Raw genomic sequence first — 26,093 nt, 5'->3', positions numbered from 1 at the left:
CACGTCTTCTAGATCCCCAGCAGCCTGAAACCACTGGGAAGCTAGGGTCCATTGAGCAGATCGCATGTGAAGGCTGGCCATGGGAGTCACATGAACTGTGGAGGCCATGTGGCCCAGCAATCTCAACATCTGCCGAGCTGTGATCTGCTGGGACGCTCGCACCCGGGAGACGAGGGACAACAAGTTGTTGGCTCTCGCCTCTGGGAGATAGGCACGAGCCATCTGAGAATCCAGCAGAGCTCCTATGAATTCGAGTCTCTGCACTGGGAGAAGATGGGACTTTGGATAATTTATCACAAACCCCAGTAGCTCCAGGAGGCGAATAGTCATCTGCATGGACAATAGAGCTCCTGCCTCGGATGTGTTCTTCACCAGCCAATCGTCGAGATAGGGGAACACGTGCACTCCCAGCCTGCGAAGCGCCGCTGCTACTACAGCCAAGCACTTCGTGAACACTCTGGGCGCAGAGGCGAGCCCAAAGGGTAGCACACAGTACTGGAAGTGACGTGTGCCCAGCTGAAATCGCAGATACTGTCTGTGAGCTGGCAGTATCGGGATGTGCGTGTAGGCGTCCTTCAAGTCCAGAGAGCATAGCCAGTCGTTTTCCTGTATCATGGGAAGAAGGGTGCCCAGGGAAAGCATCCTGAACTTTTCTTTGACCAGATATTTGTTCAGGGCCCTTAGGTCTAGGATGGGACGCATCCCCCCTGTTTTCTTTTCCACAAGGAAGTACCTGGAATAGAATCCCAGCCCTTCTTGCCCGGATGGCACGGGCTCGACCGCATTGGCGCTGAGAAGGGCGGAGAGTTCCTCTGCAAGTACCTGCTTGTGCTGGAAGCTGTAAGATTGAGCTCCCGGTGGCAATTTGGAGGTTTGGAAACCAAATTGAGGGTGTATCCTTGCCTACGGGTCGGAGGTTATGAGAGGACACCTTTGGTGAAAAACTTTCAACCTCCCCCCGACCGGCAGATCGCCCGGCACTGACACATTGATGTCAGCTATGCTCTGCTGGAGCCAGTCAAAAGCTCGTCCCTTGCTTTTGCTGGGGAGCCAAGGGGCCTTGCTGAGGCGCACGCTGCTGACGAGAGCGAGTGCGCTGGGGCTTAGCCTGGGCCGCAGGCTGTCGAGAAGGAGGATTGTACCTACGCTTACCAGAAGAGTAGGGAACAGTCTTCCTTCCCCCATAAAAACGTCTACCTGTGGAGGTAAAAGCTGAAGGCTGCCGGCGGGAGAACTTGTCGAAAGCGGTATCCTGCTGGTGGAGCTGCTCTACCACCTGTTCGACTTTCTCTCCAAAAATATTGTCCGCACGGCAAGGCAAGTCCGCAATCCGCTGCTGGATCCTATTCTCCAGGTCGGAGGCACGCAGCCATGAGAGTCTGCGTATCACCACACCTTGAGCAGCAGCCCTGGATGCAACATCAAAGGTGTCATACACCCCTCTGGCCAGGAATTTTCTGCACGCCTTCAGCTGCCTGACCACCTCCTGAAATGGCTTGGCTTGCTCAGGAGGGAGCTTGTCCACCAAGCACGCCAACTGCCGCACATTATTCCGCATGTGTATGCTCGTGTAGAGCTGGTAAGACTGGATTTTGGCCACGAGCATAGAAGAATGGTAGGCCTTCCTCCCAAAGGAGTCTAAGGTTCTAGAGTCCTTGCCCGGGGGCGCCGAAGCATGCTCCCTAGAACTCTTAGCCTTCTTTAGGGCCAAATCCACAACTTCAGAGTCGTGAGGCAACTGAGTGCGCGTCAGCTCTGGGTCCCCATGGATCCGGTACTGGGACTCGATCTTCTTGGGAATGTGGGGATTACTTAGAGGCTTGGTCCAGTTCGCCAGCAATGTCTTTTTGAGGACATGATGCATGGGTACTGTGGACGCTTCCTTAGGTGGAGAAGGATAGTCCAGGAGCTCAAACATTTCAGCCCTGGGCTCGTCCTCCACAACCACCGGGAAGGGGATGGCCGTAGACATCTCCCAGACAAAGGCCGCAAAAGACAGACTCTCGGGAGGAGAAAGCTGCCTTTCAGGGGAGGGAGTGGGATCAGAAGGAAGGCCATCAGACTCCTCGTCAGAGAAATATCTGATGTCCTCCTCCTCCTCCTCCCACGAGGCCTCACCATCGGTATCAGACACAAGTTCATGAACCTGTGTCTGAAGCCGTGCCTGGCTCGACTCCGTAGAAACACGGCCACGGTGTGAGCGTCGAGAGGTAGACTCCTTCGCCCGCACCGGCGAAGCTACCTCCGCCGACGTCGTCGGGGAGCCTTCCTGGGAGGCGACCGCAGTCGGTACCGCAAGCGGCACTGATGTCGGAGACCTCACCCCGGGCAAGGGGCCAGCCGGCGCCTCACTCGACGGTACCGGTGGCGCAAGCACCCCCGGTACCGGAGGGGAAGGGCGCAACAGCTCTCCCAGGATCTCTGGGAGAACGGCCCGGAGACTCTCGTGCAGGGCGGCTGTGGAGAAAGACATCGATGCAGGAGTCGAAGTCAGAGTCTGTTCCGGGCATGGAGGCTGTTCCGGGCTGTCCAAGGTGGAGCGCATCGACACCTCCTGAACAGAGGGTGAGCGGTCCTCCCGGTGCCGATGCCTACTGGGTGCCGACTCCCTCGGCGACCCAGAGCTCTCGGTACCGACGCGGGAAGGAGACCGGTGTCGATGCTTCTTTGACTTTTTCAAACGAAGCATGTCACCAGAGCTTCCCGGTACCAACGAGGAGGACGTAGAATCCAGCCGTCGATTCCTCGGGGCCGAAGAAGGTCGGTCTCGGGGGGGCTGTACCGCAGGAGCCTTCAGGGTAGGGGGAGACCCACCCGAAGGCTCACCGCCACCAGCAGGGGAATGGACAGCCCTCACCTGCACTCCAGTTGAAGCACCACCGTCCGACGACATCAGCACTAGTGGAGGTCCCGGTACCACCGACGCCGACGCAGCCTTCCGATGTCTCGGCCCCGACGATGCAGAGGGTCGATGCCTCGATGCAATCGAAACAGTCGCGGCCGAGGGCAGAGGTCTTGACGCTGTCGACGTCGATGCACTCGATACTCCTGGTACCGATGCCGACGAAGAGCCCGAGAACAACACGTTCCACTGGGCCAATCTCGCTACCTGAGTCCTTTTCTGTAAAAGGGCGCAAAGACTACAGGCCTGCGGGCGGTGCCCAGCCCCCAGACACTGAAGACACGACGCGTGCCTATCAGTGAGCGAGATTACCCGGGCGCACTGGGTGCACTTCTTGAAGCCGCTGGGAGACTTCGATGACATGGGCGGAAAAATCACGCCGGCGAATTCAAAACTCGTAATTGCGGTAAGGCACCAAAAAGAGGGGGAGAAAAAACTCGACCCGAGGCCTCAAAAGGGCCTACCCCGAAAACGAAAGAAAACTTAACGGGGCAAAAACTGGAAATACGGGAAGGGGAAAAAGACCGAAAGGCCCTTCTCCGAAATCCCTTTTTTTTTTTTTTAGAAGCGAAAGTCAGAAGACGCGCGAGGGTCAACTTAAGGGGCACGAACGGCGCAAATACGACCGTACCGAGCACGGACAAAAGAAGACTGATGAACACGAGCCGGTTCGGGCGGGAAGACGGCCGCGCATGCGCCATGCGCATGGGCGCGCGAGGACTAGCAAAGGCCTTTGCTAGTGAAGTTTCCGATTGGAGGGGCTGCCGTGGACGTCACCCATCAGTGAGAACAAGCAGCCTGTTTGTCCTCGGAGAATATCAGCATTCCTTTCCACCTAATACTTCCGTCTACCCTCTGCTGAGTTTCAACTACATCTCCTGTTCTCTGCAGCCCAGCAGCTGCCATGCCACCAGGCCACGCTAAGTTACACCTCTGGCTCTCTGCAACCCAAGAACTGACATGTCAGCAATCAGCATGTTTCACTCTTCTTAGTCTTGATAGCTGATATCCTTGCAAAGCCACACTGAAAGGCCTCTAGTATGTGCCATAAAGTTTAGTCACCTGTGTAACCACATAATTAAGAGTTTTACATTATTAATCTCACCCTTCATCAAATGTTGCTCTCTTGAATTTCCGTGTGCCAAATGCATGACTATGCTTTTTCCATTAAAAATGTCAAGAAAGAAGATCCTTATTTATGTATTATCTACTCTTGCAATTAAGGCCTTCATTAGCAAATACTTCATGTGGAGCATAGGCAAGTCAAGGTCACTCAAACTAATTGATAATTTGCAGCCATCTGTTCACAGCTCATGCTAGCTATTGAACTGTTTTATCAACGTAAAAGGTCAATGGTTGGCCACAAGCTTCCTAATTACCTTCTGACCTCTTTTCATGGAAGACTGTCGAATACGGCATTGGAACAGATGTACAATATCGCTCTGAGCCTTTATTTTGGTATGGTCATGAATGATGTTCATATGCAGCTGTGGAAGGGACAATTTCACCATCTAAAATCCTTAAAAGAATATCTGTGGTCATATATTGATCCTCTGATCCAGTCTTACCACTGCTCTCTGTACCTCTCACAAGTATTGTTAAATTCTACCATTGATATTTTTTTACTACCACTTCTGCTGGTAGTCTATTCCTGCCATCTACCTCCCTCTCAGTAAAGCAGGTTTCATCATATTTCCTCTCAGCCCCTTCCTCCATATCATGTTGCCCTTGATTTTCAGAATGTTATCTTATTGTACTTTACTGGTCTGCTCATTATTAGAATGTTTCTAATATTATGCTCCTCTGGAAAGTAAATTATTGAGCTCTTAAAGCCACTATGAGGCATATTGTGGAAGTACTTAGACTTACAAAGTTTCATAGTAACCTATGGAACTTTGTAAGTCTAAGTGCTTTGAAAACGAGCCCCTTTGAGTTACAGAGCATGTACAGTTTTGGGAGTACTACTACTCATTTCTATAGCGCTACTAGACGTACGCAGCACTGTACACCTGAACATGAAGAGACAGTCCCTGCTCGACAGAGCTTACAATCTAATTAGGACAGACAAACAGGGCAAACAAGAGATAAGGGAATATTAAAGTGAGGATGATGAAGTAAGGGTTCTGAACAAGTGAATAAGGGTTAGGAGTGGAGGAGTGGCCTAGTGGTTAGGGTGGTGGACTTTGGTCCTGGGGAACTGAGTTCGATTCCCACTTCAGGTACAGGCAGCTCCTTGTGACTCTGGGCAAGTCACTTAACCCTCCATTGCCCCATGTAAGCCGCATTGAGCCTGCCATGAGTGGGAAAGTGCGGGGTACAAATGTAACAAAAAAAAAAGCAGCATCAAAAAGGTGGGCTTTTAGCTTAGATTTGAAGACGGCCAGAGATGGAGCTTGATGTGCTGGCTCAGGAAGTCTATTCCAGCCCAGCCCCGCATATGGTGCAGCAAGATAAAAGGAACAGAGTCCTGAGTTAGCAGTGGAGGAGAAGGGTGCAGATAAGAGAGATTTTACCCAGTGAACGGAGTTCCCGGGGAGGAATGTAGGGCGAGATGAGAGTGGAGAGGTACTGAGGAGCTGCAGAGTGAATGCACTTATAATTCAATAAGAGGAGTTTGAACTGTATGCGGAAACGGATAAGAAGCCAGTGAAGTGACTTAAGGAGAGGACTAATATGAGCATAACGACACTGGCGGAATATTAGTCGTGCAGCAGAATTTTGAACAGATTGAAGAGGAGAGAGATGGCTAAGTGGGAGGCCTGTGAGAAGCAAGTTGCAATAGTCTAAGCGAGAGGTGCTAAGAATGTGGATGAGGGTTCTGGCAGTGTGCTCCGAAAGGAAAGGGCAAATTTTGGTGATATTATAGAAAGAAACGACAGGTTTCAGCAGTCTGCTGAATATGTGCAGAGAAGGAGAGGGAGGAGTCGAAGATGACCCCAAGGTTACGAGCTGATGAGAATGTTATCCACAGAAATAGAGAATGGGGGAGGAGGAGAGGTTGGTTTAGGGGAAAGGTGAGAAGCTCAGTCTTGGTCATGTTTAGTTTCAGATGGCGCTGAGACATCCAAGCAGCAATGTCAGACAGGCAGGCTGATATTTTGGCCTGGATTTCGGCTGAGATTTCTGGTGTGGAGAGGTAGATCTGGGAGTCATCAGCGTAGAGATGATACTGAAAACCATGGGATGAGATCAGAGTACCAAGGGAAGAAGTATAGATGGAGAAAAGAAGAGGTCCCAGGACTTTTCTGAACTTCTTCCAACAAATAATCTTATGGAGGCTGCCCTCCTGAACTGCACACAGTACTTGAGATTAGGGATGTGCAGGCCAAAAATATTTTGTTTCTTTAGTTTTGAATATCATTTACAGGATTTTTTTTTCATCTTGTTCCATTATTTTCAAAAAGATTTTCCTTTCAGGGTCTATATGGCAGAAATGTGCACTTTTGCCAAAATAGCACTCAAACAGGATGTACTATTTTGGCAAAAGGGTGCATTCTTTCAAAAGAATGTGTACTATGAACACAGAAAAACAAAAACATTTGGATTTTTTTCCTGTTGTTTTTGGTTAAAAATTACATGAAAAAACATGGGAAGATATCCTTGACATTTCCCATGTTGTTTAAAACAACTACATATTCCTACTTGAGATGGAGTTTCACCAAGGCAGTATCATCTTGTTTGAGGGGCATGCTGTTAAGCTTTCCCTGCAACCTTCAAACCACCCAATGAGTTTATTTCTAGCTCTCTTTGCTGTTTGGCAATTTCATATATTTACCCCTGGATTCTATAAACTTGAATGCTCAACTTTAAGAACTATTTTCCCAGAAGGTCATTCCGTCTTATAGTACAGACGCTGATATTGTTCCAACTAGACTACTGTAATGCAGTATATGTAGGATGCAAGGAAAACCTACTACACTTGTTACAACCATCCAAAACAAAGCAATGAGATTGATATTCAAAAAAGTTATAATATGATAGAGCAACCCCACTACTCAAAATGTTACATTGGCTCCCGATCAGGGCCAGACTATTTTTCAAAACCAGCACAATCATCTTCAAAATACTGTTTGGGATGGCACCGGACTACATGTTAGACATGATCAAACTATTACCAAGAAATGCAAACCCCGGAACCAGAGGTTACCTACTACTTCACCTGCCCAACTGCAAAAACGTACTATACAAATCCACCTACAAGGTGGGATTTAGCTACCTGGGCTCAAAATGGTGGAACTCAATTCCAATAGTCCAAAACCTCCAGTTCAGAAAAGACCTAAAGACCTAGCTCTTCAGGAAATTCTATGAGTAAAATGTTCACTAATCATTCTGGAACCACAATACACAACCCCTAACTGTAATGCATCTTTTCATTTAAGAAATGAACTAAGACATAGCTTCTCAAGAAACCCAATGACTATTCCATACGCACTTGTAAATGTAATTAAATCAATCAATGTAATCTCTAACAACTGTTAAATGTAAGCCACATTGAACTGAAACTCGTTTTTGAATAACTGTGGGATACAAGTGTGAATAAATAAATAAATAAACATAACCATACTGGGTCAGACCAATGGTCCACCTAGCCCAGAATCCTGTTTCCAAAAGTGGTCAAGCCAGGTCACAAGTACCTGGCAGAAAACCAAATCATGGCAACACACCATGCTACCAATTCCTCGGCAAGCAGTTGCCTCCCCATGTCTGTCTCAATAGCAGACTATGGACTTTTCCTCAATCATATCTCCCCTCATCCGTCTCTTTTCCAAGTTGAAGAGCACTAACCTCTTTAGTTTTTCCTCATATGAGAGGCGTTCCATCCACTTTAATCATTTTGGTCGCTCTTCTTTGAACCTTTTCTAATTCTAATATATCGTTCTTGAGATATAGCAACCAGAACTGAATGCAGTACTCAAGGTGAAGTCGAACCATAGAGCGACTCAGAGGCATTATAGTATTTTTGATCTTATTCACCATCCCTTTCCTAATAATTCCTAGCATCCTGTTTACTTTTTTGGCCGCCACCACAGATTGAGCAGAAGATTTCAGCGTATTATCTACAATGACACCTAGATCTTTTTCTTGGTTACTGACCCCAAAGGTGGACCCTAGCATATAACTTTGCACTTACCCTGGGATTCTATACATTGTGCCTCGATCCACATGCAGAAATCAAAGTGTATTCCATAACAATGCATATAACTTAATCCTATATAATAAAACGCACCTCCAACGTTCTGAAGTCGAGAAAGTGAAGCCTTCAAGCCTTGAAGCATTCCTGCAACGTTCCAGAACTACAGCTTCAGAACGTTGGCGGTGCTTTTTATTATATAGGATATGCTCGGTGCTTTTCTGTAGAACACAGGGGAAATTTAATATATGCTGATTAAAGTGGAGGAGTGGCTGGAGGGGGGGCAGGGGAGAGAGGAGAATCGCTGGGTGGCTGGAGGGGGGGCAAGGGAACAGAGGAGACTTGCTGGGTGGCTGGAGGGGGGGCAGGGGAGAGAGAATCGCTGGGTGGCTGGAGGAGGGGCAGGGAACAGAGGAGACTCGCTGGGTGGCTGGAGGAGGAGCAGGGGACAGAAGAGACTCGCTGGGTGGCTGGAGGGGGGCAGGGGACAGAGGAGACTCGCTGGGTGGCTGGAGGGGGGACGGGGAGAGAAGAGCATCGGTGGGTGGCTGGAGGGGGGCAAGGGAAAAAGTAGAATCGCTGGGTGGCTGGAGGGGGAGCAGGGGAGAGAGGAGAATCGCTGGGTGGCTGGAGGGGGGGACAGAGGAGACACACTCGCACCCAGCAGTCTCACTCTCTCTCTGTCACACACACACACTCGCACATTCACTCTCTCTCTCTCACACTATCTCACACATATTCTCTCAAACATGCACACTCCGAAAAAACCCTTGCTAGCACCCGTTTCATTTGTGTCAGAAACGGGCCTGTTTTACTAGCTATTTAATAATCCAATCAGTGCTGATAATTGGATGTTAATAAGCAATTATCAGCACTAATTGGCATTAATTAGAATTTACACTACTTGCTAAGCGTATTCTGTAACGTGATTGACGTAAATTCTAAGTTGCATAGTTGAAAAGTGGGCGTGGAATGGCGCATCATAGGCGTTTCTAAAATTTAGATGGGATTTACACCAGGTTTTAGTTGGCGTAATTGATCTCAACTAAATTTAGCGACGTGGACCGGCATTCGGCGTATTCTATAATGTATACCTAAATTAAAACACACTTTATAGAATATGCTTCGATTTCCGCTAGATATATAGAATCTAGTCCTTAGTGTGCAAAATTGAGGGCCCAGGTTAGTTATTCATTTATTTATTAGAATTTAATATACCGCTCGAACATAAAATGATATAAATCAAAAGAAAAAGTGGGAAAAGAACTTCATTTTTAGACAAGAAAGATGTACCTCATTCATACAATAACAAGTAGGGATCAAACACAAACTATAGGGTTCAGGGGAAGGAGAGGCATAATTGGGTAAAGAGAAGAGCGGGAAGAAAAGATAAAAGGTCAGTGAAAGCCCCGCAAGCAGTAACCCCTCAGGAGTTTGTGTTATAGGCTTGTTGAAATGTGCCTAATGTAATTATTAAATTGGGTGCTGATAGGCATTAAGTACCAATAATGGACCTTAACTGGCTTTAATTGTCACTAATTTGCAGTTAGAAGTATAACTGAAGTGAACTTAGGCACTATGCTAGAAAATTAGTGCCCAAGTTCAATAGTACGTAGCTGCAGATACATGGATGGGTCTGGGATGTGTCTTGCAGCTATGTGCTGTGAAGAAACAGTATGTTTTAAGCCTGTAAAATATACTGGATATTCTCCTGCATTGATTATGTTCTGAAGTGTATTTCTCCTATTTGGCCAGCAGGTGGTGCTTCTTTGTTGTAAAGCTGTTACAGAGAACTGGGTGTTTTTTCTTTAGTTTCACACAAATAGGAAGCAAGAAGCAGTATATATCTGAAATTATGTGACTGGGCTCCGATTGGCCCAGGAGCCATCTGAAATATTCATGAGAGAGATTTGCATGCAATGGAGGCAGTGCATGCAAATCTGTCTCATGAATATTCATTGTTGGTATCCTGAAAACCTGACTGGCTGGGGTGCCTCCAGGACCAGGTTTGAGAACAACGGCTCTGGATGTCCAAATTCCATTACTAAATACTAGCATAGCCTGATATCAGGATGCCTAAAATGTACACACCTGTAGTTACACCCAGCTATAGAGCTGGCATAAGTGCAGGCACCTAAATGTGGCAGGAACAGGCATAACTTCAGTACTCTGTAAGCTACACAAATAAATGGGAGGCCCACCCATGCTCCCTCCATGTGCATACCCACTTGCATTTTATGTGCTATGCTACTTACATGCGTCCTTACTTAATAATGCTTAGGCGCACTGCTAGCACTTACACATGTTAAGTGTACACTTGCCAATAAAAGTGCTTGTATTCTATAAATAAATGTGGATTCCCACTTATAGCATTGCCTTTATTAGGCTCAGAAATTTGGAAGCCGAGATGAATGTTCTTAAGAGCTTTAATGTGGCCCATTTAAGAAATAATGGAAGCTAGAATAACTAAATGGAGGAGTAGCCTAACGATTAGTGCAGTGGGTTGAGAACCAGAGGAATGGGTCTTGATTCCCACAGTGGTTCCTGTGACCCTGGGTAATAAATTACTTAACCTTCCATTGCCCCAGATAGACAATTTAAATTATCAGCCCATTAGGGACAAAGAAAGCACCAATATATTAAGTCATCCTAATCAGTATTTGAACTGTTTTGAAAATGAGGTTGGAAACAACGGTTGATATTCAGCGCTATTTAACTTGCCAGGAAAGGCTCCTGGCCGGTTAAATAGAACTTAACCAGCTATCCACAAATATTCAGTTGTGGATAGCCAGATATCTCCCGCTGAATATTCATGGTCAGCAAGATATAGCAGGCTAGCTGCAAATATTCAGCGCATCTCCGGCTAAGTCTGGCAGTCAAATCAGGCCGCCCAAACAGCAGGCCTCTTTGGCCACTATAAACTTATCCGGCTAGTGCTGAATATTACATAGCCGGTTAAGTTTAAGCCAGCCCAAAAAACCCCATAGATATTCAATGCCAGTCACCGGAAATGGCCCAGTGTTGAATACCTGGATTTTGTGCCGGTATTGGGATGAAGCACACTACCCAGTGCCGGCTGAATATCAGCTGGAATGTGTTTTAGGATTAACTATAGACAATAATCTAACCATGGAGACTCACATACGTATCATTAAAATTCTTTTGGGCCCTTAGAAATTTTAGCCATAGTAAGAAGTATTTTGAATTTGAACAATTTAAGCTCATGGTTCAATCATTATTACTGGCACAACTAACATTATGGTAATATTTTGTATGTCAACTGTCATTTGAGGTTGTTTAACAAATTACGAACAATACAAAATACAGCTATCTGGCTGATCTATTGAATCAGAGTAACTCTTTATGTTATGAAACTACACTGATTACCAGTGGAGGCAAGAGTTATGTTTAAAATGTGTACCATGGTATTTCTAATATTGAATGGTCAAGCTCCTGTATACTTAGTAGAACTAACAGAATTTCCAAATGTACATGCTCAGTGACTAACTAGACAATTATCAATAAGTTTTCCCAACCCAAAAGAGGTTAGAAATAAAACCACAAAACACAAACTTTAGGTTATCAAGAAGCAAAGATCTGGAACTCCCTTTCACAGAACTTAAGGGCAACACAAGATTATAGACAATTTAGAAAATCTTTAAAGCGAATGCTACATACCCCTAGAAGGTATTCTCCGAGGACAGCAGGCTGATTGTTCTCACTGATGGGTGACGTCCACGGCAGCCCCTCCAATCGGAAAACTTTACTAGCAAAGGCCTTTGCTAGTCCTCGCGCGCCGATGCGCACCCGTCTTCCCGCCCGAACCGGCTCGTGTTCGTCAGTCCCATATGTAGCAAGACAAAACAAGGGAAGACACAACTCCAAAGGGGAGGTGGGCAGGTTTGTGAGAACAATCAGCCTGCTGTCCTCGGAGAATACCTTCTACAGGTATGTAGCATTCGCTTTCTCCGAGGACAAGCAGGCTGCTTGTTCTCACTGATGGGGTATCCCTAGCCCCCAGGCTCACTCAAAACAACAAACATGGTCAATTGGGCCTCGCAACGGCGAGGACATAACTGAGATTGACCTAACAATTTATCCAACTAACTGAGAGTCCAGCCTGGAACAGAATAAACATGGGCCTAGGGGGGTGGAGTTGGATTCTAAACCCCGAACAGATTCTGAAGCACTGACTGCCCAAACCGACTGTCGCGTCGGGTATCCTGCTGCAGGCAGTAATGAGATGTGAATGTGTGGACAGATGACCACGTCGCAGCTTTGCAGATCTCTTCAATAGTGGCTGACTTCAAGTGGGCCACTGACGCAGCCATGGCTCTGACATTGTGAGCCGTGACATGACCCTCAAGAGCCAGCCCAGCCTGGGCAAAAGTGAAGGAAATGCAATCTGCTAGCCAATTGGATATGGTGCGTTTCCCCACAGCCACTCCCCTCCTGTTGGGATCAAAAGAAACAAACAATTGGGCGGACTGTCTGTTGGGCTGTGTCCGTTCCAGATAGAAGGCCAATGCTCTCTTGCACTCCAATGTGTGCAGCTGACGTTCAGCAGGGCAGGAATGAGGACGGGGAAAAATGTTGGCAAGACAATTGACTGGTTCAGATGGAAACTCCGACACTACCTTCGGCAAGAACTTAGGGTGAGTGCGGAGGACTACTCTGTTATGATGAAATTTGGTGTAAGGGGCCTGGGCTACCAGGGCCTGAAGCTCACTGACTCTACGAGCTGAAGTAACTGCCACCAAGAAAATGACCTTCTAGGTCAAGTACTTCAGATGGCAGGAGTTTAGTGGCTCAAAAGGAGGTTTCATCAGCTGGGTGAGAACGACATTGAGATCCCATGACACTGTAGGAGGTTTGACGGGGGGCTTTGACAAAAGCAAACCTCTCATGAAGCGAACAACTAAAGGCTGTCCTGAGATCGGCTTACCTTCCACACGGTAATGGTATGCACTGATTGCGCTAAGGTGAACCCTTACAGAGTTGGTCTTGAGACCAGACTCAGACAAGTGCAGAAGGTATTCAAGCAGGGTCTGCGTAGGACAAGAGCGAGGATCTAGGGCCTTGCTGTCACACCAGACGGCAAACCTCCTCCATAGAAAGAAGTAACTCCTCTTAGTGGAATCTTTCCTGGAAGCAAGCAAGATACGGGAGACACCCTCTGACAGACCCAAAGAGGCGAAGTCTACGCTCTCAACATCCAGGCCGTGAGAGCCAGAGACTGGAGGCTGGGATGCAGAAGCGCCCCTTCGTCCTGTGTGATGAGGGTCGGAAAACACTCCAATCTCCACGGTTCTTCGGAGGACAACTCCAGAAGAAGAGGGAACCAGATCTGACGCGGCCAAAACGGAGCAATTAGAATCATGGTGCCTCAGTCTTGCTTGAGTTTCAACAAAGTCTTCCCCACCAGAGGTATGGGAGGATAAGCATACAGTAGACCTTCCCTCCAGTCCAGGAGGAAGGCATCCGATGCCAGCCTGCCGTGGGCCTGAAGTCTGGAACAGAAATGAGGGACCTTGTGGTTGGCTTGAGATGCAAAGAGATCCACCAAGGGGGTGCCCCACACCTGGAAGATCTGCCGCACTACCCTGGAATTGAGCGACCACTCGTGAGGTTGCATGATCCTGCTCAACCTGTCGGCCAGACTGTTGTTTACGCCTGCCAGATATGTGGCTTGGTGCAACATGCCGTAACGGCGAGCCCACAGCCACATGCTGACGGCTTCCTGACACAGGGGGCGAGATCCGGTGCCCCCCTGCTTGTTGATGTAATACATGGCAACCTGGCTGTCTGTCTGAATTTGGATAATTTGGTGGGACAGCCGATCTCTGAAAGCCTTCAGAGCGTTCCAGACCGTTCGTAACTCCAGGAGATTGATCTGTAGATCGCGTTCCTGGAGGGACCAGCTTCCTTGGGTGTGAAGCCCATCGACATGAGCTCCCCACCCCAGGAGAGACGCATCCGTAGTCAGCACTTTTTGTGGCTGAGGAATTTGGAAAGGACGTCCCAGAGTCAAATTGGACCAAATCGTCCACCATTACAGGCAGTTGAGAAAACTCGTGGACAGGTGGATCACGTCTTCTAGATCCCCAGCAGCCTGAAACCACTGGGGTCCATTGAGCAGATCGCATGTGAAGGCGGGCCATGGGAGTCACATGAACTGTGGAGGCCATTTGGCCCAGCAATCTCAACATCTGCCGAGCTGTGATCTGCTGGGACGCTCGCACCCGTGAGACGAGGGACAACAAGTTGTTGGCTCTCGTCTCTGGAAGATAGGCACGAGCCGTCCGAGAATCCAGCAGAGCTCCTATGAATTCGAGTCTCTGTACTGGGAGAAGATGGGACTTTGGATAATTTATCACAAACCCCAGTAGCTCCAGGAGGCGAATAGTCATCTGCATGGACTGTAGAGCTCCTGCCTCGAATGTGTTCTTCACCAGCCAATCGTCGAGATAGGGGAACATGTGTACTCCCAGCCTGCGAAGCGCCGCTGCTACTACAGCCAAGCACTTCGTGAACACTCTGGGCGCAGAGGCGAGCCCAAAGGGTAGCACACAGTACTGGAAGTGACGTGTGCCCAACTGAAATCGCAGATACTGTCTGTGAGCTGGCAGTATCGGGATGTGCGTGTAGGCGTCCTTCAAGTCCAGAGAGCATAGCCAGTCGTTTTCCTGAATCATGGGAAGAAGGGTGCCCAGGGAAAGCATCCTGAACTTTTCTTTGACCAGATATTTGTTCAGGGCCCTTAGGTCTAGGATGGGACGCATCCCCCCTGTTTTCTTTTCCACAAGGAAGTACCTGGAATAGAATCCCAGCCCTTCTTGCCCGGATGGCACGGGCTCGACCGCATTGGCGCTGAGAAGGGCGGAGAGTTCCTCTGCAAGTACCTGCTTGTGCTGGAAGCTGTAAGATTGAGCTCCCGGTGGCAATTTGGAGGTTTGGAAACCAAATTGAGGGTGTATCCTTGCCGGACTATTTGGAGAGCCTACGGGTCGGAGGTTATGAGAGGACACCTTTGGTGAAAAACTTTCAACCTCCCCCCGACCGGCAGATCGCCCGGCACTGACACACTGATGTCAGCTATGCTCTGCTGGAGCCAGTCAAAAGCTCGTCCCTTGCTTTTGCTGGGGAGCCAAGGGGCCTTGCTGAGGCGCACGCTGCTGACGAGAGCGAGTGCGCTGGGGCTTAGCCTGGGCCGCAGGCTGTCGAGAAGGAGGATTGTACCTACGCTTACCAGAAGAGTAGGGAACAGTCTTCCTTCCCCCATAAAAACGTCTACCTGTGGAGGTAAAAGCTGAAGGCTGCCGGCGGGAGAACTTGTCGAAAGCGGTATCCTGCTGGTGGAGCTGCTCTACCACCTGTTCGACTTTCTGTCCAAAAATATTGTCCGCACGGCAAGGCAAGTCCGCAATCCGCTGCTGGATCCTATTCTCCAGGTCGGAGGCACGCAGCCATGAGAGTCTGCGTATCACCACACCTTGAGCAGCGGCCCTGGATGCAACATCAAAGGTGTCATACACCCCTCTGGCCAGGAATTTTCTGCACGCCTTCAGCTGCCTGACCACCTCCTGAAATGGCTTGGCTTGCTCAGGAGGGAGCTTGTCCATCAAGCACGCCAACTGCCGCACAAGTTCCGCATATGTATGCTCGTGTAGAGCTGGTAAGACTGGATTTTGGCCACGAGCATAGAAGAATGGTAGGCCTTCCTCCCAAAGGAGTCTAAGGTTCTAGAGTCCTTGCCCGGGGGCGCCAAAGCATGCTCCCTAGAACTCTTAGCCTTCTTTAGGGCCAGATCCACCACACCAGAGTCGTGAGGTAACTGAGTGCACATCAGCTCTGGGTCCCCATGGATCCGGTACTGGGACTCGATCTTCTTGGGAATGTGGGGATTACTTAGAGGCTTGGTCCAGTTCGCCAGCAATGTCTTTTTGAGGACATGATGCATGGGTACTGTGGACGCTTCCTTAGGTGGAGAAGGATAGTCCAGGAGCTCAAACATTTCAGCCCTGGGCTCGTCCTCCACAACCACCGGGAAGGGGATGGCCGTAGACATCTCCCGGACAAAGGCCGCAAAAGACAGACTCTCGGAGGAGGAAAGCTGCCTTTCAGGGAGGGAGTGGGGTCAGAAGGAAGGCCATCAGACTCTTCGTCAGAGAAATATCTGATGTCCTCCTCCTCCTCCCACGAGGCCTCACCATCGGTATCAGACACAAGTTCATGAACCTGTGTCTGAAGCCGTACCCGGCTTGACTCCGTGGAAACACGGCCACGGTGGGAGCGTCAAGAGGTAGACTCCCTCGCCAGCACCGGCGAAGCTCCCTCTTCCGACGTCGTCGGGGAGCCTTCCTGGGAGGCGATCGCAGTCGGTACCGCAAGCGGCACCGATGTCGGAGACCTCACCCCGGGCAAGGGGCCAGCCGGCGCCTCACTCGACGATACCGGTGGCGCAAGCACCCCCGGTACCGGAGGGAAGGGCGCAACAGCTCTCCCAGGATCTCTGGGAGAACAGCCCGGAGACTCTCGTGCAGGGCGGCTGTGGAGAAAGACATGGAAGCCGATGCAGGCGTCGAGGTCAGAGTCTGTTCCGGACGTGGAGATTGTTCCGGGCTGTCCAAGGTGGAGCGCATCGACACCTCCTGAACAGAGGGTGAGCGGTCCTCCCGGTGCCGATGCCTACTGGGTGCCGACTCCCTCGGCGACCCAGAGCTCTCGGTACCGATGCGGGAAGGAGATCGGTGTCGATGCTTCTTTGACTTTTTCAAATGAAGCATGTCACCGGAACTTCCCGGTACCGACGAGGAGGACGTAGAATCCAGCCGTCGATTCCTCGGGGCCGAGGCCGAAGAAGGTCGGTCTCGGGTGGGCTGTACCGCAGGAGCCCTCAGGGTAGGGGGAGACCCACCCGAAGGCTCACCGCCACCAGCAGGGGAATGGACAGCCCTCACCTGCACTCCAGTCGAAGCACCACCATCCGACGACATCAGCACTAGTGGAGGTCCCGGTACCACCAACGCCGACGCAGCCTTTCGATGTCTCGGTACCGACGATGCAGAGGGTCGATGCCTCGATGCAGTCGATGCCGAGGTCGAAGGTCTTGATGCTGTCGACGTCGATGCACTCGATGCCCCCGGTGCTGTTGTCGACGAAGAGCCCGAGAACAACACGTTCCACTGGGCCAATCTCGCTACCTGAGTCCTCTTCTGTAAAAGGGCGCAAAGACTACAGGCCTGCGGGCGGTGCCCAGCCCCCAAACACTGAAGACACGGCGCATGCCTATCAGTGAGCGAGATTACCTGGGCGCACTGGGTGCACTTCTTGAAGCCGCTGGGAGACTTCGATGACATGGGCAGAAAAATCAAAATTCGTAATGGCGATATAGGCACCAAAAATAGGGAGCGAAAAAACCCGTACCGAGGCCTCAAAAAAGGCCTACCCCGAAAGCGAAAGGAAACTTACGCGGGGCAAAAGCTGGAAGCATGGGAAAGGGGTAAAGACCGTAAAGGTCCTTTTTTTTTTTTTTTTTCAGCGAAAATCGCGAAGACGCACGAGGGTCAACTTTGAGGGCGCGAAACGGCGCAAACACGACCATCCCGAGCGCGGACAAAAGAAGACTGACGAACACAAGCGGTTCGGGCTGTGAAGACGGCCAGGCATGCGCGGTGCGCATCGGCTCACGAGGACTAGCAAAGGCCTTTGCTATTAAAGTTTTCCGATTGGAGGGGCTGCCGTGGACGTCACCCATCAGTGAGAACAAGCAGCCTGCTTGTCCTCGGAGAAAAAACTTCTCTTTCAAAATATGTTGTGGATTAGTTTAGTAATTGACTTATTTTGTAATTTTCAAGAATGTCTGGCTTCTTTTGTGTAACTACTTTGAGCGATAAAAGGTACACGTGGTATGCAAGGATTTTTTGTAATTGTAATTTATAATTCTATATGTAATATGTAAACCACTGTGGTTGTACAACAATAAAGATAGTATTTTTATTTTTTTATTTTTGTTACATTTGTACCCCGCGCTTTCCCACTCATGGGTGGCTCAATGCGGCTTACATGGGGCAATGGAGGGTTAAGTGACTTGCCCAGAGTCATAAGGAGCTGCCTGTGCCTGAAGTGGGAATCAAACTCAGTTCCTCAGTTCCCCAGGACCAAAGGTCCACCACCCTAACCACTAGGCCATCTAATAAATAATAATAACTGGAGAATCAGATTAAAAAGAATAACCTGAGATGTCTAAGAGCCCTGTTTCTTAAGCCGCGCTAGATACACGTTAGCGTTTTTATCACACGCTAACAATTAGCACACTCTGTGTAGGTGCCTACAATATTCCTATGGGCGCCTACACAGTTAGCGTGTGCTAATTTTGTACATGCACTAAAAATGCTAGCGCACCATAATAAGCAGGGTCCTAAATATGGTACAGAAATATCTGCAAGGAGTTGAAGAACTTTTGTGAATGAAAGATGAGCGGGACTTGGGTGTGATCGTATGCGATGATCTTAAGATGGTAGAAAAGGCAACATTGAAAGGTAGAAGAGTGCTTGGGTGCACAGAAAGAGGAATGGCCAGTAGGAAAAAGGAGGTGGTGATGCCCCTGTATAAGACTGTGGTGAGATCTCATTTAGAATGTTGTGTACAATTCTGGAGACTGTTGGTCCAGACAGTGGCTACTAAAAGCGCACGGGGACAGGCTTAAAGATCTCAATATGTATACTTTAGAAGAAGGCGGGTCAGAGGAGATATGATAGAGACATTTAAATACCTATGCGGCACAAATGCACAGGAGGCAAGTCTCTTTCAATTGAAAGGAAGTTCTGGAATGAGGGGGCATAGGATTAAAGTGAAAGGTGATAGACTCAAAAGTAACCTCAAGAATACTTCTTCACAGAAAGAGTGGTGAATTTGTGGAACGCCTCCTGATGGAAGTAGTAAAGATGAAAACAGTATCTGAACTCAAGAAAGCTTGGTACAGTTACATAGGATTTCTAAGAGTGATACAGAAAGTAGAAAGCACGTATAGGCAGACTGGATCTGCCTACATTTTTCTGTTTCTTAAAGATGTCAGCCTATCTCTAGGACACATTAGCTATGACTCTGAGGAAGTGGGGAGGTTTCATTGGGAGAACAGGGGAACAAATTCAGCTGGAGTATACGATTGGATTTTTTGGAACATTCTATAGAGGTGATAACTGAAAGGACTATATTAGTGGTATCTTTTTTTGTTGAAACCTGAACATAATTCAGCATCAAGGTTATACATCAGGCACACGGATATGCTTCTTTTTAGGATAAAAGGTTTAAATATTTCCTGATTTCTCAAGAGCTTGGCTCTTAAATCAGGAAATCAGGCCCTGGGGGTAGCTTTAATTTACAAATTTCCTTCTTGTTATATTTTGATTGATGTAAAAGCTTTCTTTTCTTGGACTCTAAACAGCTCAGAATTTTTGATCACCAAGGAATAGCCCAGGCTTGTGATATCTAAGACCCCAAGAGCTTAACACATTACTAGCTGTCCCAGTATTGTTTCTTGAAGTTTTTTTTTTGGGGGGGGGGGGAGGGTTGCAGGTTGGGGGAGAATTGGTTCTGTGCAGTCATGTTGTATGTGGTTCGTTTTCTATTTGTATTATTCTGAAGTTACAGTTGGCATTCTGCCTGTGTATGCATTACATAAGTACATAAGTATTGCCATACTGGGAAAGACCAAAGGTCCATCAAGCCCAGCATCCTGTTTCCAACAGTGGCCAATCCAGATCACACAAATACCTGGCAAGATCCCAAAAAAGTAACAAACATTTTTATACTGCTTATCCCAGAAATACGAGTGGATTTTCCCCAAGTCCATTTAATAACGGTTCTATGGTACTTTTCCTTTAGGATGCCATCCAAACCTTTTTTAAACTCCACTAAGCTAACCGCCTTTACCACATTCTCTGGCAAAGAATTCCAGAGTTTAATTACACGTTGAGTGAAGAAAGTTTTTCTCCAATTCGTTATAAATTTAATACATTGTAGCTTCATCGCATGTCCCCTAGTCCTAGTATTTTTGGAAAGCGGTGAAACAGACGCTTCTCATCTACCCGTTCCAACTCCACTCATTATTTTAAAGACCTCTATCATATCTACCCTCAGCCGCCTTTTCGCCAAGCTGAAGAGCCCTAGCCGCTTTAGCCTTTCCTCATAGAGAAGTCGTCCCATTCCCTTTATCATTTTCGTCGCCCTTCGCTGCACCTTTTCTAATTCCACTATATCTTTTTTGAGATATGGTGACCAGAATTGAACACAATATTTGAGGTGCGGTCGCACCATGGAGTGATACAAAGGCATTATAACATCCTCATTTTTGTTTTCCATTCCTTTCCTAATAATACCTAACATTCTATTTGCTTTCTTAGCCGCAGCAGCACACTGAGCAGAAGGTTTCAACGTATCATCAACCACGACACCTAGATCCCTTTCTTGGTCTGTGTCTCCTAACGTGGAACCTTGCATGATGTAGCTATAATTTGGGTTCCTCTTTCCCACATGCATCACTTTGCACTTCCTCACATTAAACGTCATCAGCCATTTAGACGCCCAGTCTCGTAAGGTCCTCTTGTAATTTGTCACAATCATCCCGCGATTTAACGACTTTGAATAACTTTGTGTCATCAGCAGATTTAATTACCTCACTAGTTACTAGAGACTTGCATGGGAACGGGGTTTGCGGGAATCCCGCGGAACCTGCGGGGACGGAAGCAGTTCTGCGGGATTCCCGCAGGGACGGAAGCAGTTCCTTTGTGGTTCCCGTGGAAGTGTATGCTGCACTTGCGCCAGCCTCTCACCTACCGAGTACCAAGTTCTTGAGTGCTGTCTCCTCCTCCTCCTCCTTGCTTTAACAGCACAGATGTGGAAAGCCTCCTTTAAGGAGGTGGTAGAGATACAAATGGTGACAAAATTCAAAAAGGCATGGGATGAACACAGAGGATCTCTATTTAGAAAATGGAAGTTATAAAAAACCTAAACTTAAATGCCTGCATGTGTATGAATGTGTTGCATGACACTTACATGGTGACGCTGGCTGTGATGAACTAGGGCCGATACCGGGAGACCTGTACGATCTGTGTCTCATATATAGTAATCTGGTTTTGGATGGGCTGGAAAGGGTTTAGACAGCAACTTTAGTGGCTGGAACATGAGGACAGTGCTGGACAGACTTTTATGGTCTGTGTCCCTCAAATGAGAAGATTTTATTTTTGTTACATTTGTACCCCGCGCTTTCCCACTCATGGCAGGCTCAATGCAGCTTACATGGGGCAATAGAGGGTTAAGTGACTTGCCCAGAGTCACAAGGAGCTGCCTGTGCCTGAAGTGGGAATCGAACTCAGTTCCCCAGGACCAAAGTCCATCACCCTAACCACTAGGCCACTCCTCCACTCTGAATAGGCTGGAGTGGGCTTTGAGGGCAACTCCAGCAGCTGGAACATAAGGATCGAGCCAGGCGGACGTCTATGGTCTATGTCCCAGAAATGCCACAGAAAGACTATAATCAAGTATATAATATCACATTCATTGTTGATTTAATCATGAATTGATAATGATTGTGACTATTGGGCAGACTGGATGGACCGATCCGGGGTTTTTTTTTTTTCTTTTTTCATTGGACAATTTTGTTCTTTATTGATTAAAAATAATTAGAGATACATGCAGTAAAATACAAAGTCAAAAGATGAATATTTTACACCTTTCATTATAATCTACAACACACTGGGTTTGAAAAAGACCCTCTGCTTCCTTAATACAACATTACCCATTTGAGTACCAACTTTATTATAAACAATAACTGATTTCTAGGGTTTAGTTCAAAATTTACCAAAAACAAATCTGATGACGTTAGAAAAAAAAATGTTATGATCATTGGCACTTATTTTAATAAATCTTCGGGAAAACAATATCTTGAGCTTATAGTATCTCAACCAAACTTTGAATAGCTAGCAAACCGATCCGGTTTTTATCTGCTGTCATTTACTATTACTATTAATCCTCTCTGCTTCCAGGCTGATGCGTAGACCTCAGCTCTGACATAGGCATGAGCATCAGATGTCACCTGCCCTACTGGCACGTGCATGTGGTGATCTCTTAGCACACAGTGCCAGTGAATCAGAGAAGTGTTATATATATTATATATATATATATATATATATATATATATATAAATGATTTAGAGATGGGAGAAACTAGCGAGGTAATTAAATTTGCTGATGACACAAAGTTATTCAAAGTCATTAACTCGCGACAGGATTGTGAAAAATTACAGAAGGACCTTACGAGACTGCGAGACTGGGCGGCTAAATGGCAGATGACGTTTAATGTGAGCAAGTGCAAGGTGATGCATGTGGGAAAAAAGAACCCAAATTATAGCTACGTCATGCAAGGTTCCACGTTAGGAGTTATGGACCAAGAAAGGGATCTGGGTGTCGTCGTCGATAATACACTGAAACCTTCTGCGGCTCGGAAAGCGAATAGAATGTTGGGTATTATTAGGAAAGGTATAGAAAACAGGTGTGAGGATGTTATAATGCCATTATATCGCTCCATGGTGTGACCGCACCTTGAGTATTCTGTTCAATTCTGTTCGCCGCATCTCAAGAAAGATATAGTGGAATTGGAAAGGTGCAGCATAGGGCAACTAAAATGATAGTGGGGATGGGACGACTTCCCTATGAAGAAAGACAAAGGAGGCTAGGGCTTTTCAGCTTGGAGAAGAGACGGCTGAGGGGAGACATGATAGAGGTATATAAAATAATGAGTAGAGTGGAACAGGTGGATGTGAAGCGTCTGTTCACGCTTTCCAAAAATACTAGGACTAGGGGGCATTCAATGAAACTAGAGTGTAGTAAATTTAAAACAAATGGGAGAAAATTTTTCTTCACCCAACGCGTAATTAACTCTGGAATTCGTTGCCGGAGAACATGGTGAAGGCGGTTAGCAGAGTTTAAAAGGGGGTTAGACGGTTTCCTAAAGGACAAGTCCATAAACCGCTACTAAATGGACTTGGGAAAAATCCACAATTCCGGGAATAACATGTATAGAATGTTTGTACGTTTGGGAAGCTTGCCAGGTGCCCTTGGCCTGGATTGGCCGCTGTCGTGGATAGGATGCTGGGCTCGATGGGCCCTTGGTCTTCTCCCAGTGTGGCATTACTTATATGTGCACACCAGAGTGTTCCAACTTCCGTTTTTTCCTTGCCTGCAGTGCTGCGGCTCAAACCCAGAGACTGAGAGAGCTGACAGGAATTTTTTAATGTACCATTAAATTCTTGTGGGTGAGGACAGGTTAAATTCTTGCGGGGAAGGGCGGGGACAGGTAAGATTCCCCCTGGGGACGGGCGGGGATGGGTTAGATTCCCCACGGGGACGAATGGGGACGGGTTGGATTCCAGTGGGGACGGGTTGGATTTCTGTCCCCGTGCAACTCTCTACTAGTTACTCCCATCTCTAGGTCATTTATAAATATGTTAAAAAGCAGCGGTCCCAGTACAGACCCCTGGGGAACCCCACTAACTACCCTTCTCCATTGAGAATAATGACCATTTAACCCTACTCTCTGTTTCTATCTTTTACCCCAGTTTTTAATCCTTTTATCAATAAAGTTTATTGCAAGGAAAAAAAAATTATGTTATTTTTCCATTCTTTTTTGTTATTTCCTATACTTGGTTCCATATATTGTGCCTTATCTGCTGTTCATTCAAGTGAGTTTCTTGGATGAAAATTTGACCTTAGGAAATTGGAAGACTGGGAATCCAAATGGCAGATGAAATGTAATGTAGACAAGAACAAATGCAAGGTGATGCATACTGAATAGGTCAGCACTCAAGAAAAAGATATAGGTAATACACTGACATCTTCTGCTCAGTGTGCAACGGCAGACACCAAAAAAGCAAACAGGCTGCTAGGAATTATTAGGAAAGGGTTGGTGAATACGACCGAAAATACCATAATGCCTTTGTATTAAAGAGCCCACCTCTTTGCCACTGCTTTTGACTCCTAACCATTACTCACTTGCCCTGTCCTTTATCCTTACCTCTTTATTCGCTTACCCTTAATTGTTCTGTCTGTTTTCATGTCTTATCTAGATTGTAAGCTCTTTGAGCAGGGACTGTCTCTTTTTGTGTATGGTGTACAGTGCTGTGTATGCCTTGTAGCGCTATAGAAATGATAAATAGTAGTAGTATAGCTCCATGGGGTGACCGCACCTTGAGTATTGCATTCAGTTCTGGTTGCTGTACCTCAAAAATGATATAGCAGAATTAGAAAAGGTTCAAAGAAAAGCAACCAAAATAATAAATGGGATGGAACTCCTCTCGTATGAGAACAGGTTAAAGAGGTTAGGGCTCTTCAGCTTGGAAAAGAGACAGATGAGGGGAGATATGATTGAGGTCTACAAAATCCTGAGAGGTGTAGAATGAGTAGAAGTAAAAAGATTTTTCACTTTTTTCAAAAGTACAAAGACTAGGGGACACTCAAGGAAGTTACATGGAAATACTTTTAAAACAAATAGGAGGAAATATTTTTTCACTCAACGAATTTTTAAGCTCTGGAACTCTTTGCCTGAGGATGCAATAGCAGTTAGCATATCTGGGTTTAAAAAAGGTTTGGACAAGTTCCTGGAGGAAAAGTCCATAATCTGCTATTAAGACATACACTGGGAAGCAACTGCTTGCCCTGTGATTGGTAGCACGAAATGTTGCCATGATTTGGGTTTCTGCCAGGTACTTGTAAGCTGGCTTGGGCCACTGTTGGAAACAGGATACTGGGCTAAATTGGACCACTCGTCTGACCCAATATGGCTACTCTTATGTTTTTAAAAATAAAATTTAAAAAATCAAATTCAATGTGAAAGAAAACTTACTAAAGTTAAATACGTTACTTTAAAAAAAATCACTTTTGTCTATGCTGAAGCTTCTCCAAAGAAACTGCTGGCTGACCTTAAGAGTCACTATTCCACTGCTCTCACCTTCCCCTTAAATTGCAGCACTACACGCAATAGCAGCACCACCGATAGAGGAAAACGGATGGCAGATCACTCTCGGTATTCGATCCTAGCATTTTCATCCCCAGAAAGCTGACTTTTCCTTTTTCTACTGCAGTCAGCAGCTGAGAGAGTCCATCAAACTAAATCAACTTTCCAGCCTGATTCCCAGGCACTGAAAAGCTTGCAGAAACGAGCGAGCAGCCGGCTGAAGTGAAACACAAGCAACGGCAGGAACCGAAAAAGCGGCCGAACTGACCCGGCACACCCCTTCCCTCCCAGTCGCCCCCAGCTCCTGCAAAAAGCCCGCTCTGCGAATGCGACAGTTACACGCGTCTCTCCCATAGCAACACCAGCTTCCGGGTCATAGCTCAGGACCCAGGGTCGCACTTCCTTTTCCCTTACCGGTCTTCTGGGAATTGTAGTGCATCCTCCAGATCAAGGACGTTAGATAACAGCAGACAGGCGGACAGCATGCTCTGGCCCATTATGGGGACGGAAGAAAACCAATAAGTCATCGAAAACAATAGCAAAAACGTATTAAAAAAATAACGGACTGCTTATGCGTGGTCCTTCTGTAAAAACTCTAAAGCTGTTCCAGTTGGATAGGCTGGGCAGTGCCTTAAAAAGTGGAAGATAAGAGATTTTTTTAATTTATTTGAAAGCTTCCCATATCCAGGTATAAATATCATAGAATGAAATTGAAGGGACGGTGTAAAAGCCAGATCTGCGGGATCTCCGGATCTAAGTACTACCTTAAACGACTGGAACGCGTCTTTGTTTTGACGGCCGCCACTGCTTTCAGTATGCAGCGATCATCACCAGCCATAGCTAAATGCTAAATAGTAGTAATAATAACCCAGCCCTGCGTCCCCTCTTTCCGTGGCGAATATTGAAGGAGGTTAATAGACTGGAGTAGAAGTGAGCCTATCTAGTCCACTGTAAGGAAGACATTTGATTAATCTCTGTTTCCACTCCCCTGCGCAGCCGTCATTGCCGTTCACTCAAAACACAGCAAGCAAACTTGTGAGCTGCTGCATT

The 26,093-nt window shown here is 47.1% G+C and overlaps 1 protein-coding gene across 2 annotated transcripts in view; it reads right to left on the bottom strand.

Moving 5' to 3' along the window:
- Positions 1-25,880, bottom strand: part of ENKD1 (enkurin domain containing 1) — a 215,014-nt gene extending 189,134 nt beyond the window's left edge. The window contains exon 1 of one of the 2 annotated variants that reach the window (XM_030203660.1): positions 25,808-25,880. The gene's annotated coding sequence lies outside the window, so the exon portion shown is untranslated. Of the gene's footprint in view, positions 1-25,037; positions 25,371-25,807 lie in introns of those variants that run through there. The other variant, XM_030203659.1, reaches the window with a different exon arrangement.
- Positions 25,881-26,093: the final 213 nt, after the last annotated feature.

Source organism: Microcaecilia unicolor, chromosome 5, assembly GCF_901765095.1.
Source record: "Microcaecilia unicolor chromosome 5, aMicUni1.1, whole genome shotgun sequence".
In the NCBI taxonomy this organism is placed as follows: domain Eukaryota; kingdom Metazoa; phylum Chordata; class Amphibia; order Gymnophiona; family Siphonopidae; genus Microcaecilia; species Microcaecilia unicolor.
Note: the sequence above shows the minus strand (reverse complement) of the source record. Positions and strands in the feature narration are given on the sequence as shown.